Source organism: Lissotriton vulgaris, chromosome 1_1, assembly GCF_964263255.1.
Source record: "Lissotriton vulgaris chromosome 1_1, aLisVul1.2, whole genome shotgun sequence".
NCBI lineage: Eukaryota > Metazoa > Chordata > Amphibia > Caudata > Salamandridae > Lissotriton > Lissotriton vulgaris.
The window spans coordinates 281,170,439-281,182,211 of record NC_141685.1 but is presented as its reverse complement, the minus strand read 5'-3'; the positions used below and the strand labels follow the sequence as shown (position 1 = coordinate 281,182,211).

At 40.8% G+C, this 11,773-nt stretch overlaps 2 pseudogenes; both read left to right on the top strand.

The window, feature by feature from the left end:
- The first annotated feature begins 738 nt into the window (after window positions 1-738).
- On the top strand, window positions 739-793 carry LOC147746994 (U7 small nuclear RNA; annotated as a pseudogene).
- Window positions 794-9,407: 8,614 nt separating this feature from the next.
- On the top strand, window positions 9,408-9,460 carry LOC147746993 (U7 small nuclear RNA; annotated as a pseudogene).
- The last annotated feature ends 2,313 nt before the right edge of the window (window positions 9,461-11,773 follow it).

Genomic DNA, 11,773 nt, shown 5'->3' with positions numbered 1-11,773 from the left:
AACAGCACACATAGAAACATCAAAAACGAGGTGATGTAAAGCATTTCTGCTCATTACTCCATGTAAAGACTAGGGGCCAGACTTACAAGAACTGGCGCATCTCTGCATATTAGCTGAGATGAGCCAGTTACTTTGCGTGACAGAAAAACTAACCTTGCGCCACCATGGATGCACCGCATTTACAATGCAGTGCACCGTGGCGCAAGGATAGACAGATGTGTGACGCATCCTTTGTAGGAAAGGCAATGCATTGTTGAAATCTAGTCGTAAGCACGACACAACTCCAGCAATGGTCAGGAATGCCTATTCCCATCATGCTGAGTCACTCCTTACACCTGCTTCAAGCAGGCACAACGTTGTGACGCAGTGGCGTCATAAAAGTGTCTCCGTGAAATTTTGTAGATTTTACTGTGTCACTTTTACGAGGCTTCCTTGTGACGGAACACCCACCCGGCATACATTACACCTTGGAGCATGTACGCCAGAGTGGTGTTTGGTTTGTTGATGACAGATCTCAAGCAGGGCGTGGTCGTAGTACTTATATTTGCATATTTTCTGTGCAATGCCATCAACTTCTTTTCTTTATTTTTCTGAGGTAAATTGTCAATTTTAACTTCTGTTAGTACTCTCAGATCTTTCACTCCTTCCCATTTTAATCAAAGTGAATATATAAATTATGACCATAAGAAAAGTAGGTGTTACTTAGTCCTACGGCGTGAAATTACAACTTTACATGTTAAGAATTTAGCTCTTTACTATTTGTCTAGAAGGTTTCTCTTAAAGAGGAGCCACCAGGAGTCGCGTGAGCGCGTCGACAAGATCGGCGCCACCACCGGAGCTCCGTAACTTCATCAGCCTAATGAGCTGATTAATGACGATTTTGCCTCAAGGTTTGCTCATTTCTTGCAGCGCTTGCCTTCTATGCCGCCCCCCTACCTTATCTGTCAATTCTGGCCGTTTTCAACGTAAGGGGGTCCCTCTGTCTGCTTCCTGGCTCCTCTCCCCAGCCTCTGCTCCGGTTCTGCCGATTGCCTCAGCACAGGGGGCGGTGCAATTCTGAGGAAAGGGCCTGGCTTGGGCCTAGCCACTCCCACGGCTCACCTTAACTCTTACACTGCCTTTTCCTCAACTACTTCTGGAGCTTTTAATACCCTTTTCCCTCATATTTATTAAAATTTTGAGGTGATTTTGATTTTTACATTTTTCTGAAGCAAAAGTTATTTTTTCTCTTCAAGATGGATAACAAAAATTCAGCTAACAACAAAAGGAAGCAGCAGGTGTCTCCTCCCCCAAATAAATCTAAGGTTGTTGAAACTTCTGAACCTTCACTTAATCTGATACTGGAAGAAATTAAAGCGCTGCGCATGAATACTGATACTATTGCTAACGAAGTGAAAAATGTTCGCAAAGATATGGCGTCTATGTCCATGAAAGTTTCTGATAATTCTATTAAAATTCAGGACAATAAAACCAAACTTGACGCTTTTACACCTTTGATGGCTCAGATAGTATCAATGCATAACCAACTATTGGAATTGGAGAACCGTAATAGACAATATAATCTCCGCATTTTCAATTTGCCGGAAGAAGTTGAGGGCTCCGACTGTCGCCTGTACCTGGAATCTTTGCTGCCTGGTCTTCTAAGTATCAAATTTCCGGAAAAATTTGAGGTGGACAAAGCGCATAGAATTCCCTCACACAGGAATCCACGCCATGCAAAACCCAGGCAAATGATTTTCAAAGTCTTGCGTCACCATCACTTGGTCCTCATAAGGAAAGCAGCTAGAGATATTCCTTCGCTTCTGGTAAATGGCTCCAAAATATTTATCCATCAAGACTTTGCTAAGGAAACGGTTGCTATTTGCAAGGAATTTTCATCTTTGCGTCCACAATTGAAAAGCCTTGGTTTTAAGTATGGTCTATTTGATCCGTCTACAATGCGAGTTTGAAAGGACACCTTCTCAAAATCTTTTCATCGTCCTGAAGACTTAAGACTTTTTCAGGATCAACAAGCTTCGTCATCAATGGAGACACAAGCTCCCATTACCTGAACGCAATTAGTTTGAGCATTCCTGGTGATTCTTCTTTCTTCATGGGCTCCAACGGTCTCTGGCCATGCTTGTGGAACGGGTGTGCGTCTCTCTGTCCTTATTTATGTGCCCTGTTTGTACCTTTTTCTTCCTTTTCTGTTTCTTCCTTTTGTGTCCTTCCTTGCCTTTTCTAGCTTTCTACGTAGAGTTACCTTTCTTCCATGGCTGTTCACTCTCTTCTCTTTCTTTACCTCCTCTCTTCATCCTCTTTTTACTTCTTTATGGCTGATATACATAATGTCAAAATTGTTTCTCTTAATGTTAAAGGTCTGCGACATCCAGTTAAAAGAACAAAAATTTTAGACTACTTGGGTGCTTCTAAAGCTAACATATGTTTTCTTCAAGAAACACATGTTGATGATAACATTTTACAATATATGAAGAAAAAATGGGTGGACAATATTGTCTCATCGCCTGCCCTTGGTAAGAAAAACGGGGTTGCGATTTTCTTTGCTAAGAGATTACACTGTCAGATTATTAGTAAATTTACAGATACAAAAGGTAGATTTATTGTTGTTAAAGTTAAAATTCATGACTCCACCTTCTTTTTGCTTAATATATATGGCCCCACGGCTGATGACCCATCGTTTTGGTCTAACTTATCTACAGAAGTTCTAAAGTTGGGACAAGTTCCTTTGATTGTTGGAAGGGATTTTAATGTGATCATTGATCCGTTACTTGATAGACTTTCTACTACCAGGTTTAGACCCCCTAAAGTTTTTCATGCTTTTAAAGCTTTCCTTAGTACAACCAAACTGGCTGATGTATGGAGACTACACTTTCCCACTGAAAAATGGTTTTCTTTTTTCTCTAATCCCCATAATTCTCACTCACGGATTGATTATTTTTTGATTTCACCTTCCCTACTTCAGTCAGCTACAAATCCCGTTATAGGCACTATAGACATTTCAGACCATGCTTTAATCTCATTTGTCTTAAATATCTCCTCTACTCTTACTAAACAAAATAGATGGCGTATGAACTCGAGCATTGTCCTTACTGATAAGCATAAACCTAAACTATTACAAGCTATACAAGACTATTTTTTGTTCAACCCTGAGGATTCCACATCAATTGTCACCAGATGGGAGGCATTTAAGGCTTACATCAGAGGTACCACTATTTCTATTATGGCTCATGAGAACAAACAATTTAACGCTAACATTAAACATTTGGAAAAGCAAATTGCTAAATTTGAGCGTTTGTTTATCTCTTCTAATGACCCCCAATACAAACTTACACTTCAAAAACTCCGCTATGAATTTAATGCCATCCTTAGTCAAAGAGCAGGAGTTCAACTTTCAAAGTCCAATGCTAAATTTAGTTTTAATATCAATAGATCGGGAAAACTCCTTGCTAATTACTTACGAATTAAAAGAGATAAGACTCAGATTACCTCAATACGAGGATCACAAGGAAAAGTGGCTATTTCTCATAATGATATTGTGCAAGAATTTTTACATTTTTATTCTACCCTTTATAGTAAACCTGACACTTGCCCTGAATCTTTAATTGACTCTTTTTTAAGTAAGTGCAATTTACCCCATATTTCCTTATCAGATAGAACAGGTCTAGATTCTCCAATTACATCTGAAGACATTTTGCTTGCCATCAAGTCACTTCCCAAGAATAAATCCCCAGGTCCGGATGGTATTCCAGCAGAATTTTACAAAGAATTTCAATCTCATCTCCTCCCTTATTTGAATACCCTTTTCTCTCATTTTGGCTCCTCTGGTACTATCTCAGGCTCTTTTACGGACGCCTTAATTATTGTTTTGCCCAAGCCTGATAAAGATCCTACCTTGGTCTCTAATTATCGCCCCATTTCCCTAATACACCCGGATTGTAAGCTTTATGCAAAAATCCTTGCTACTAGATTATCTCCTGTACTCCATTCCATTATTCACCCAGATCAATCTGGTTTCATGAAAAATAGATATTCTGCTAATAATACTAGAACTCTATTACACATTATTGAACAAAGTTCTCACCTGACCTCTCCTGCGGGAGTGATGGCCTTAGATGCTGAAAAAGCATTTGATAAGATTCACTGGCAATTTTTATTTAAAACTTTATTATCCTTTGATTTTAGTGCCCCTTTTATTCGTATGATTTCTGCTTTATATTTTGCCCCTACTGCTCGTTTGTTCATTAATGGTCAAATTTCTAGTCAGTTTCCTCTTTTTAGAGGAACTAGGCAAGGTTGTCCCCTTTCTCCACTGTTATTTCTTTTAGGCATTGAACCTTTTCTTAATTATATTCGCCTTTGTGATGACATTCAAGGTATTACGATCAATGATGTAACTGTTAAAACTTTAGCCTATGTAGATGATGTTTTATTATTTATTAATAACCCTCTTTCTTCTGTTCTTTCCCTATTAGACATTATTGCTCAATACTCTATGGTTTCAGGTTAAAATTGAATGTCAACAAGACTGAATTTTTTCCTTTAAACATGTTTTGTACCTCAGAGATGCTCCCGAACACAGATATTCTTTGGCAACCTACTAAAGTTAAATATTTCGGTATTTTATTTGCTTCATCGCTGCCAGCTACATTAAAACTTAACTCTGATTTCATAATTGACTACATTAAAAACAAAACGTCCAAGTGGTCTGCCCTTCATCTCACTTGGTGGGGAAGAATGGAGTCTATTAAAATGAATATAGCACCTAAAGTTTTTTACTCTTTAGCTATGCTCCCCACCCAATTTCCTCTCAGTTTTTATAAAACTGTTGACACACTCTTATCTAAATTCCTTTGGTCTAACAAAGTCCCTCTTATTGCTTATAAAAAGTTAAAAACTCCTAAGACCCAGGCTGGTTTTGCCCTGCCAGACTTTCACCTTTACCATAAAGCTTTTATCTTAAAGCAGAGTGCCCTTTGGTTTAATACTTCACATATGATAAAACCTCCAATTTGGTTGGATATTGAAGCATCCATTGTGCAGCCCTTTTCTTTACCTTCCTTGCTGTCAATGTACTCCACGGCGAAGGTTGTTCATATATCTTCTATTATTAAGTCCTCCAGATTGATAATTAATGATTTAGATTCTAATTTTGAATTACCCCATCTCTCCACAGTCCACTTGTCTTTATGGCACAGTGCACTACTTAAATTGAACAGAAACATTACCTTCTGGTCCTCTTGGATTTCAAAAGGAATTTTATATCTTAAAGATGTCTTTAATGGTAATGCTTTTATTCCTTTTGAACAGTTACAGTTAAAGTTTGGTATCCCAGCTACTGACCTTTTAAAATATCAATTTTTGTGTAACTCTATTTTGGATTCCTTCCCCAATGGTATTCCCTCTTCCACCACAAATGACATATTAATTTACCTCACAGCTGTAACATCGTCCCCTAAAGCTGTCTCTGTTTTTTATAAAAAACTTTCCACCTCACACGGCTCCAATGTTCAGATTATTTCGTCGTTCTGGAACAATGAGCTTTCCATCTCCCTGTCAGATGACTCATGGTCCTCTATATGGCTTGACAGTATCTCTGGCTAGCTCCCGGTGTCCCTTTATCAAACCAATGCTTATATTTTATTTAACACTTTATGGACTCCATCTCGTCTATTTCGTGCAAAGCTGTTACTTTCTGATGTTTGTTGGCACTGCAAGGCTAGCCCTGGTTCACTTCGCCATATGTTATTTGAGTGTCCAGTTATTATGAAATTTTGGTTGGAAGTATGGAATGTAATTTTGAAAATTTTACCTTTACAAGAGGATATTTCCTTTAATTTATTGATTTGCAAATCGATTGCCCTAACTCATCCCCTTTCTGAGTCAGAGGCAAAATTGTTTAATTTTCTAATCACAGCTGCCTTAAAATCCATTACTTTCTGTTGGAAAGATGCTTCTTCTCTTTCAGTCCATGCTTGGTGGTCATGGATCACCTTTACGAGAAGAGATGTGCAGCTATCTCTTAAAGGCGTTACTCATAATCCACAATCATTTCAGTCGTTTTGGTCTCCTATTGATTCATATGTTTTACAATGATATTGTTATATAGTCTCTTATGTTCTATTTGTACATTACATTTCAATTGTAACTCTGTAGTTTATGAATTTATGATCCTATGACATGTTTTTTCCTTCCCCTCTCCCTCCCTTTCCTCCTTGCCCTTTCTCTTTAATTGTGATTCTCTTTTATTAATATATGTTAATATTGTGTATTTTAGTTTAATGCATTTCATGTTGATTTTTGATCACTTACACTTATAAATTCATTCCTCTTTTTTGTATTGTATTTATTCTTTTTCATTTTGTCTTAAAACTTAATAAAATCTTACTGAACATAAAAAAAAAGAGGAGCCACCTGTTCATGGTTAATGAAAGATGTGGATAAAAACTTGTGTTCTTATCTAAACTGAAATGGATTGCTGAATAGTCATATTGCATTAATTAAATGTTAATATATTATTTTCATTAAGAAGCAGGGTATACATTGAAATTTGTTTTGTAAATATTGCTAACTATGTTAATAAATGGGAGATGTTGCCAGTTGATTTTGTAAACACAAACGAAAACAGCCAGTCTTGTCCTAGTTTGCCGATCTTGCATAATTTTACCTTATTTTGAAAGCCTGGATTTTTTGTAGTCCATGTACCCTCCATTCTAGATTTGCTGCTCAATCGAATGCTTTGTGAGAAGTTGTCTCTCCAGGCATAAATAAATGATTACAACAAGCTTAAAGTTAAACAAAACAGACTTGCAGAGTGTAAAGTAGTGGGCCCTGGGCCCACTCGTTGAAGAAACAGTGACACTAGTGACATGGGTACTTACCTAACTGACCACAAGTTAGAGCACCTGGCACTTTTTAGGTTCCACCTGCACAGCTGTGCTTGTGAAATCTATTGTTTATATTATAACCTTAAAAAGGGCCTTTCATCCCTAGCCTCTCTTTCCTGGCTTCTGTGCTTGCCACTTACTTTTCCTCCAATCTATTGGTGTTATCATGTTTCCTGCATTTACAAAGGCTTGTTCCTTGTCTGCTGCTCTTATCAGTTTCCGTGGCCAAAATACTTTTAACATCTGCTTTGGTGCCACTCTTTTTTCAAAAAGTCACCCTCTTTTCTGCTTTTTCGTCTAGGAACATATATATAGCATCTGGAGAAAGTGATTTGCCCAGAATCATAGGATGTTGCACTGCCGAGACGCAAACAGGGATCACCAGCTCTCAAATCAGCAGCTCTCACCACTGCACCACATCCTCTCCACTCCCGTGTTACTTGTCAGGGAGGTCCTTCCTTTGTCCCTAGCGATGAGTGATGAAAACAGCATTAAATTCATCACACAGCCCAAACATATGCATTACCAATGATTGTATTGACAGGGTCACCTGACTGGTGACGCCTGTGTTGTATGTGTGTGTTTGAAGACAATTCTGCTAGGGAGGGGCAGATAAATGACATGTCCAGCAGAACATCTGTCAGAAATTGGATTAATGGTGCATTCTAGAACACTTGTTTCATTATATATTGAAATGTCTGTGTCTACTGAGGGTCAAGACACTCAGGGGCATATTTACAAGCTCCTGTTAGCTGCCGAAAATTCACTTTCGGTGACGGTCCGACGGCTCACACTGCAGGGCCATATCTACAAGGTCATTTAAAGCCACCCTACGTGTATTTTATGATGGCCTAGTAGATATGGACTGAGGCAATGCAGCTAAAGTTGCTGTGTTGCTTCACCCTGCAATAAGAAGGCGTGCCATGGGCATTATGGTTGGTGTTCCCACGTAACACCCATGGTATTGACTTACAAGAATTAATAATAACCCTGGGAATACGTCAAAAGGCTACTCCTCCTAGGGGAGGTGTAAGTGAGACGCAAAGAGGAGAAATACCTTAAATTCTTCCCGCTTTTCCTTTTTCTATGTGTGCTGCATTCTGCAGCACACATAGAGGAAAAACGCCTCTCGTAATTGTTTTTGTACAGGAAGGTGTCTCTTCCTGCACAAAAACAGTCATCCCTGCAATGCAGGCACCCTTGCATCATGGTGCAAGGGTGCTTGCGTTAGCACATGGCAGCCCATTGTGCGGCAGCACGGGGAAAAGGACAGGAATGCACGTATCTCATAGATTACTGATTCTGCTGGTCCTTTTCTTTTGACTCAGGGCAGCGCATTAAGATTTTTTGCGGCGCTGCCCTAAGCGCCGAAACCTCATAAATGAAGCCGTTAATTTGAAGAGCTTGGCCACTTTTTATAGCTCATTGTCTAAAGTTCCCCTCAAAATTCTCCTCTCCCCCTGCCTTGCGTCTCGCGCCTCCACTAAAACATTAAGCGGTATATTTACATGGATAGAAATTGAGAGCGGCGTTAGCATTCTTGGTTTAATACCACGCTCTGCCACTTTTGGAAACGCACGACCAAGGTATTTGCAACAATACTCTGCAGCCCTGTGTTTCCGCCTGCCCTGCCACAAATTACAGCTGCCTAGCCCCAACGCAGGCACCCTTGGACATAGTGCAAAGGTCCACTGCTATGGGGGAATGATTGCTTATGTGCAGAAAGGGATACCTTCCTGCACATAAACAATCATGCATGGCGTTTTGTTGTTTTTATATGTGCTGCATAAAACAGCACACATAGAAACATCAAAAACGAGGTGATATAAAGCATTTCTGTTCATTACTCCATCTAAAGACCAGGGGCCAGACTTACAAGAACTGACGCATCTCTGCATATTAGCAGAGATGAGCCAGTTACTTTGCGTGACAGAAAAACTAACCTTGCGCCACCATGGATGCGCCGCATTTACAATGCAGTGCACCGTGGCGCAAGGATAGACAGATGTGTGATGCATCGGAAAGGCAATGCATTGTTGGAGTCAAGTCGTAAGCACGACACAACTCCAGCAATGGTCAGGAATGCCTATTCCCATCATGCTGCGTCACTCCTTACACCTGCTTCAAGCAGGCGCAACGTTGTGACGCAGTGGCGTCATAAAAGTGACTCCGTGAAATTTTGTAGATTTTACTGTGTCACTTTTACGAGGCTTCCTTGCGACGGAACGCCCACCCGGCATACATTACACCTTGGAGCATGTACGCCAGAGTGGTGTTTGGTTTGTTGATGAGAGATCTCAAGCAGGTCGTGGTCGTAGTACTTATATTTGCATATTTTCTGTGCAATCCCATCAACTTATTTTCTTTATTTTTCTGTGTTAAATTGTCAATTTTAACTTCTGTTAGTACTCTCAGATCTTTCACTCCTTTCCATTTTAATCAAAGTGAATATATAAATTATGACCAAAATAAAAGTAGGTGTTACTTAGTCCTACGGCGTCAAATTACAACTTTACATGTTAAGAATGTATCTCTTTACTATTTGTCTAGAAGGTTCCTCTTAAAGAGGAGCCACCTTTCATGGTTAATGAAAGATCCGGATAAAAACTTTTGTTCTTATCTAAACTGAAATGGATTGCAGAATAGTCATATTGCATTAATTCAATTTTAATATATTCTTTTCATTAAGAAGCGGGGTATACATTGAAATTTGTTTTGTTGATATTGTTAACTATGTTAATAAATGGGAGATGTTGCCAGTTGATTTTCTAAACACAAACGAAAACAGCCAGTCTTGTCCTTGTTTGCCGATCTTGCACAATTTTACCTTATTTTGAAAGCCTGGATTTTTTTAGTCCATGTAACCTCCATTCTAGATTTGCTGCTCAATAGAATGCTTTGTGAGAAGTTGTCTCTCCAGGCATAAATAAATGATTACAACAAGGTTAAAGATAAATAAAACAGACTTGCAGAGTGTAAAGTAGTGGGCTCTGGGCCCACTCGTTGAAGAAACAGTGACACTAGTGACATGGGGGCATATTACCAAGCAATAGCGATAATTATTGCTATTGCTTGGTTAAAGACAAAAATTTATCGCCGACCTGCGGCGATTTTTATTGCAGATAAACCTTGGTATTACCAAGGTTTATCGAAAATGCGATAAAAATCGGCCGCAATGCATGAATATCGCTGAAAAGTCAGCGATATTCATGCATTACCGAGCTAATGCTCTTAGCCATGTAATCCACCTCCCATTGGATAACATGGCTAAGAACTGCTCAGGGCATGTGTTAGCTTTTGGAGATATTTGCGCTTAGCGCGAATATCTCCAAAAGTTGGTAATAGGAGATAGCGATGTTAGCAACTGTTTCCAGTCGCTAACATCTTGGCACGCCCACTTTGCATGTCATTAGTGATAAAGTTCTCTGACATGAAAAGTGGGGCCCAAGATGGTCGCTATCTCCTACTAGCTGTCGCTAACTGGTGTTAGCGACAGCTAGGTAATAGGGAGATAATTTTATCTCCGCTTTCTTGGCTTTTAAAGCCAAAACAGCGGAGATAAACCCCCTTTATAATATGCCCCATGGGTACTTACCTAACTGACCACAAGTTAGAGCACCTGGTACTTTTTAGGTACCACGTGCACAGCTGTGATTGTGAAATCTATTGTTAGGTCTCGCAGAGAGACCTATTGCCGCCGATTCACAAATCTGACTTTTATGATCCGGATTTGTAGAAGTGCAAGTGCTCGTGACCACTCTTCTATCCCCCTGCCTTGCTCTTCAAAGGCTTGCTTGATTGCCATGACTCACAGCCGTCCCCCTCTTCAGCCAGCTCTGTCAAAGTGCACGTGCTCGTGACCGCCCTTCTATCTCCCTGCCTTGCTCTTCAAAGGCTTGCTTGATTGCCATGACTCACAGCCCTCCCCCTCCCCAGCCAGCTTCCCCCAGGCCGTGTTCCCTCCCACCTTTCCTCCTCTGTCAAACACGCAAACACGTCTCGGCAGGAACTGCCTGGTGCTTATGAAAAGTGCTCTGATATATTCGGGTCGAGCTATTCCTGCCTTTCACTCGCGGAAACACGCACACCAAACTCAAACAGCCCACAGACTCTCTCTCCCACCCCACCACACTACCAGTCTCTCTCCATTCACGCACGACAACACGCACACCATAGCTTCTCACTCATTCATCTGCACGTTCTCCCACCAAACTCAAACAGCCCACAGACTCTCTCTCCCACCCCACCACACTCCCAGTCTCTCTCCATTCCCGCACGTCAACACGCACACCATAGCGTCTCACTCATTCATCTGCACGTTCTCCCACCAAACTCAAACAGCCCACAGGCTCTCTCTCCCACCCCACCACACTCCCAGTCTCTCTCCATTCCGGCACGTCAACACGCACACCATAGCTTATCACTCGTTCATCTGCACGTTCTCCCACCAAACTCAAACAGCCCACAGGCTCTCTCTCCCACCCCACCACACTCCCAGTCTCTCTCCATTCACGCACGTCAACACGCACACCATAGCTTCTCATTGTCAAACACTCAAACACGTCTCGGAAGGAACTGCCTGGTGCTTATGAAAAGTGCTCTGATATATTCGGGTTGAACTATTCCTGCATTTCACTCGCGGAAACACACACAACAAACTCAAACAGCCCACAGACTCTCTCTCCCACCCCACCACACTCCCAGTATCTCTCCATTCACGCACGTCAACACGCACACCATAGCTTCTCACTCATTTATCTGCACGTTCTCCCACCAAACTCAAACAGCCCACAGACTCTCTCTCCCACCCCACCACACTCCCAGTCTCTCTCCATTCACGCACGTCAACACGCACACCAGAGCTTCTTACTCATTCATCTGCACGTTCT